Source organism: Suricata suricatta, chromosome 4 (genome assembly GCF_006229205.1).
Source record: "Suricata suricatta isolate VVHF042 chromosome 4, meerkat_22Aug2017_6uvM2_HiC, whole genome shotgun sequence".
NCBI lineage: Eukaryota > Metazoa > Chordata > Mammalia > Carnivora > Herpestidae > Suricata > Suricata suricatta.
The window spans coordinates 72,797,579-72,803,869 of record NC_043703.1 but is presented as its reverse complement, the minus strand read 5'-3'; the positions used below and the strand labels follow the sequence as shown (position 1 = coordinate 72,803,869).

Here is a 6,291-nt window from a genome sequence, read left to right as displayed (position 1 = left end):
CTCAAGTCATTATTCCCACTCCTTCCCTCTCCTAATTTTTGTTCTTCCTTCCTTTTCTCTCTAAATAAAGAGAACAGAGAGAAGGCAGTTATGAAAATCAAATACCACTTTTGTTTCTGTGTTCACCCACTGTGGGAAAAGGTTGATTTTGGTTAAAACTTCTCCCTAAAATGAAGGCCCTGCAGTATTAGATTTCTTCTCCACCTGAATACCGAATGCATGGAAAAGAAGCACTGTCATTACTTTCAAATAACTGGAACATTTTAATGAAATAGGCCTATTCAATAAGGCATCAAAAGCAAAAAGAAATTAGAATCAAGTTGATAACCTCTCTTAGGGAACTAAGATGGAAGTGGATTGCACAACCTCCTAGAGAATAATGATGTTTCCTAATTGGATTACAAAGTGCAGAATGTCTTATCAACAGATAACATGGCATAGTGTAACCCATGATTAAAGGGAAAGGTTTTAAAGAATCAAGTTTTCAAAGGGACATAAAGTATTTAGATCAAACAACCTATACAACTTATAAATATATATATACAAGTTGCTTGTCCAACTCACAGGACAAGATGGTCAGATTTGAACTAGATTTCCAGTAGAATTGTATGCTAAATGCATACGAGAGACCAGAGCATAAATTCAAGCCCTGAGAGAGTAATAGTAACGGACATATAGGACAGAGGAGAGCTGTTTTACATGTTCTTTCAGCAGAAAGTGTAGTAAAGGGAATCGGAGGGATAAATGTTTCAGAAAAAGCTAAGTCTTGCAAAATGGACCAGGTGAAAAGAATATTAATTCCAATATACAAGGCAGGCATTCAAGGGTGAAGGACTAGAGATTGTAATCCATCCTTCTCTATGCCAGATTGAGTGCCATCCATACCATGCCAGGAAAGCATTCTATTTAGGGCCACGAACTCAGTGGAAAATTGAGTAGCATCTATAAATTCTATTCACTCCCTTTTCCAGATCATTAAAGGCATTAAACTAGACCAGACCCAACACAGACCCTTGCAACACCCGACTACACATTGCCCTAGAGTTAATCATGCTATCATTAATCATTTGCCCATTGTTTATAATCACCCAAGCATTTTTAATATAACTAGATTCTTATTCGAGTCTGTTTCAAATTAATTTTGCAAATAAAATTTGGAAGGCTCACATACAATGATCAGTTGACACCTACATCCATCAATTTTGCAGCATTCTCCCTCTTTCCTCCTTTGTTTTTTGGTAGGATATACCCTCCCCACAGATCTAAGTTTTATGTTCGACATAGCTCTGCTGTGCTCTACTTGTTTACAATTTTTGTCTTTCAATAGCTGCAGCATAACTTTTTAGTTTGTTGACATAAGAACAACCAGATGATAGTGACCTGAATCACACTTGTTTCTTAAAAAGTGATTACACATTTGTTTTCTTTTATATTCATTTTCCACTTACCATGTTCCTGTCTTCCTTTTCAGCAGTATGCCCTAGTTCTCTGTGGAAGTGACCAGTTGGTATATTTCTTTAACACTATTTGGGTCCTTTTATGCTTGGATGTGTGTCACATCATTGCCATTTTAAATTTATTATGTAAATGTCATATCAATTTTTCAGACTGCATTTTAAAAAGTTATTTTTCATATTTTCCCCCAAGATTTCAAAAACAGTTCCATATCTTCTCTTTTATATATCTGTGCATTTATTATTGGTTTTATTTTTCTGGACTCTATTCTTTTCCAGCTCTGTCTCTTTGTCTATTTTTAGCTAATAAAATCTAAGTTTAAATGCATATACTTTAGAATCAAACAGTTCTAAAAGTTTGTAATTAAAGAGAATACTCTTCCATTTCCACCCCAGCATTTACCTCCCCAAGAGACAACAGATTTGATCTCAGCTCAATATTTTGGTATTTACCTCCATGAGTTGAAATAATGTACTTGAATTTCTGCCATTGATTTTTATTTTAGACATTATGCAATGTCTTCCCATTATGGAAGATGTAAGTTTTACTTCTTTTCCTCCCATGTTCCTACCATACGTGTGTTACTTTTCCTTTATCTTATCTTTCCCATATGATTTATCACAATTTTAATTAGATTAATATCAGTTTATTTTATTATGATTATGTACAAGTTAGTTCTAGGAGAAATAAATGGTAAAGTCTGATGATTTGTTCTTTCCTATATAACGTTTTTCCCCCTCTGGAATTAACGATTGTCTTTATTTTCTTGATTTTTTATTTACTTTTCACTAATTCATCCCCTGACTTCTCATAAGTTGTGAAAAACTCCTCTCAAGACTGTCAGATTTATTAGCATTGTCTCCATTTTCTCTTCCAAATAAAGGGCCTTACAGAGCCTCTGTCTACTTCCAGTCTGGAATGGTAGCATACCAGATCTGATGGACAGCTCTCATCCTGGGATGAGCTCCATTGGTTGACTCTCCTGGTCTCTTTGTCCTGTGTTTTTCTTGACTTAATCTCCAAGAGTCCTGAGAATAAAGAAATGAGAGGTGATATTTTGAGGAAGCTGCCTGTCTGAAGATGCTTTATGTTGTCCTAACATATTATTGGCTGGGAATAGAAATCTAAATCAAGACCAATTTCTTTCAGATTGTTTGAGGCCCAATTCTATCAACTTCTAGCTTTCGATGTTGCTGTTGAGAAGTCTGAAGCATTCTGAGTCTAGCTTCTTTAGTATTTGATCAATTTTTCCCCTTTCTCTTGGTTTCTTTCTGTGCCCTGTGTTCTGAAATTTCATAGTGATGAACCTCAGTATGATTCTCTTTTAATCCACATGTGCTATATGCGTGGTGTACCCTTTCAATCTAGAAATTTAAGTTGTGCAATTCTAAGAATTTCTTCCACAATGACTTCATTGATTATTTCTTCCTCTCTATTTTTCTTTCTTTCCTCTTTCTGAAATTCCAATTATTTTAATATTAACTTTAATGTGCTTTTGATTTTCTCCTCTCTAAGTTTCTGTTTGTTCCTCTGCTCTACATTCTGGAATAGTTCCTTAATTTTATCTTTCAATTCTTCTATTAAGCTATTCACTTCTGTTATATTTTCAGTTTCTAATAGGTTTTCAGTTTCTAGTGTTTTTAAAAAATATTTAATTTTGAGGGGGGGCAGAGAGAGAGGGAGACAGAGGATCCAAAGTGGCCTCTGTGCTAATCAGGGCTCAAACTCATGAACTGTGAGATCATGACCTGAGCTGAAGTTTGACACTTAACTGACTGAGTCACACAGCATTCCAGTTTCTAGTATTTTTAAAAATAAGTATAGTTCTATAAGAACCTCAATCTTGTTTTCATATTTGCATTTCCTTTTGTTATGTAAGCCTATTTTCCATAACATTTTATTCCAAAAGTTTTCAAACATACACAAATGGTGAAAGAGTAAAGTGATAATATTCATACACACAACTATCCAAATTCAGTAATTATATACCATCCAAATTCAATAATTGTTAACATTTTACTACATTTGTTTTATCTATGTCTATATATGTATATATGTATATTTTGCCAAGCCATTTGAAAATTGCAGATACCATTTTACTTCACCTCTAAATTCTTTCATGGGTACAGGGTGATCAGCTTATCCTCGTTTACCATTGATTTTCCTAGTTTTCAAACTGAATGTCTTGTGTCTTGAGAACCCCCCTCAAAACAGTCGATCATTAGTGGGTAACTCATAGTGATGACATTCTCCTACATAATCACAACACCACTACCAAACCTAAGAAAATTGATATCATCTTCATTACACTCTACATTCAAATTTATCCAATTCTCTTTATAGTGTATATATGTATGTTTATGTATGTTTATGTGTTTGTGTACATGAGTGTGTGTATTGTTAAGGTCTCTACTGTCTATTTCTCTGACATTAACTTTTTAAGAAATCAGATGAGTTATAGAATAACTCATTTTCATGATTGTTCTTAATGTCATTTAAGCTTATTCTCTATCAACATTGTATTCTGCATACAGGCAGTAAGGATTAAAATTTGATTGGGTTGAGGTTAAATGTTTGTCGTGAATACTCTGTTATATACCTCAGAGTGAATAACACTAGGAGGCACAAAATGTCACTGTTCCCCACCATCAGTAATATTAAGTTTGAAATCTCAGGTGAGGTGATGATCACCAGATCTCTCCATTGGAAATGCATGTTATTTCCTTTGCAGTTAACAATCCATGGAATAATATTTTAGGGCCCTTAAAAATATTCTGCTCTTCATAACTTTTCATCTCATGATTTTAGTGTCCATTGATTATTTTTATTGGGAATATTATTATAAATGGGGTCACAAAATCATGATTTTTCTATTTCATTCATTCTATATTTATCAGCTAATGGCCTGTAATAAAGAAGTTTTTCTGGGGATAAATAATAGTTTCTCATAAAAAGAACTGGTAAATCTGCCTATTTCCCTCTCATTCCCAATTTTCAGAATGAGGACTGGTGCTATTGGCCCTCCAAAGGTAGCAAATAGGGTCTTTCCCCCCAATCCCCAATCAATGTGGGGTAATGGGTTTTCTTTCGTTAATATAACAGATTTTATAATTTTTTATTTAAAAATTTTTTGATGTTTATTTATTTTTGAGAGAGACACACACACTCTCAGTGCAAGTGGGGAGGGGCAGAAATAGAGGAAGACACAGAATCCGATGAGCTGTCCACACAGAGCCTGACGCAGGACTTGACCTCATGAACCACGAGATCATGACCTGAGCCAAAGTCAGATACTTAACTGACTGAGCCACCCAGGCACCCTGAGTTTTTTTATTCTACAGAGAAACAGAAACAGAGAGTGTGAGTGGGGGAAAGGGGACAGAAGGAGAAGGAGAGAGAATCTCAAGCAGGTTCCACACTCAGTGTAGAGCCCAGCATGGGGCTTGATCCCACAACCCTGGGATCATGACCTGAGCCAAACTTAAGAGTTGGAAGCTGAACCAATTGAGCTACCCAGGTGTCCCTATATGGATCATTTAAAATGACTACACAGTGCTCCACTGCACAACTAAAACAAAATCTGACCAGTCTTCTATGATTACACTTTTAAAGGCATTATTATCCTCTCCACTTGCCTACTGTTTTTTTCATTTATTTTTATTAAATTCCCAAACAGATTTTTGATTAGACATAACCTGAAAACAAAAACCTAAAGACATGAAAGATATACAATTAAATTATTAAAATTAACATTTTTATATTTTACTTTTCTATAGGGGCTATAATATGGTTGAACATGAACCAGAATTCTATCAAAAAGAACTGATATCACAGCACTGATATCACACAGCCTATGTCCTGACTGGTATTTAAAAAAAAAAGAGATGGAGCCAAAGAGCAGCTCTCTAAGACTCCTAGCTTTGGCAGAAGGCCAAATCCATAAGGAAGATTCTTCTTTGCTAGTCATATGTTTCAGAAGTGCTTTACTAAAATGCCTTCAACCCTAAAATTAATTTTGTCTTTAATTTTCTTTTCAGTTAACCTTAATCCAGCTATGGGAAATTCGACTAAGGTAGGTGTGGATAGTAGTAGAATTGTTTATTTTTCTTTCTTAGCTCACTTATGTCATTATTAAGCTTTCAAGTATAATGGATAGTAATATAACGACTCAGTGTTGGCCCAATTGCTTATTCCAGATAAACTGGATTTTCAAGGTTATGTTTAATTAGGAGGAAAAATAGCAGAGGAAAGCACACGGTCAAAAAGAAGGACAGGTCCTTCAGCCATTTTGAGTTAATTTTTGTGTATGGTGTAAGAAAGTGGTCTAGTTTCATTCTTCTGCATGTTGCTGTCCAGTTCTCCCAGCACCACCTGTTAAAGAGGTAGCCTGAATGTGAGACAGAAAACCATCAAAACTCTCAAGGAGAAAGTAGGAAACAACCTCCTAGACCTCCACTACAGCAATTTCCTACTCGACATATCCCCAAAGGCAAGGGAAATGAAAGCAAAACTGAACTCTTGGGACTTCATCAAGATAAAAAGCTTCTGCACTGCAAAGGAAACAATCAAGAAAACTAATAGGCAACCAACAGAATGGGAAAAGATAGTTGCAAATGACATATCAGATAAAGGGCTAGTATCCAAAATCTACAAGGAACTCACTAAACTCCACGCCCAAAAAACAAATAACCCAGTGAAGAAATGGGCAGAAGACCTGAACAGACACTTCTCCAAAGAGGACATCCAGATGGCCTATAGGCACATGAAATGATGCTCAACATTACTCATCATCAGGGAAACACAAATCAAAACCACACTGAGATACCACCTCACACC

General features: G+C 35.4%; 1 protein-coding gene across 3 annotated transcripts in view; it reads left to right on the top strand.

Annotated features, from left to right (window-relative positions):
* Positions 1-6,291, top strand: part of CDK8 (cyclin dependent kinase 8) — a 115,257-nt gene that overhangs the window by 50,924 nt on the left and 58,042 nt on the right. The gene's annotated exons all lie outside the window — the stretch shown is intronic.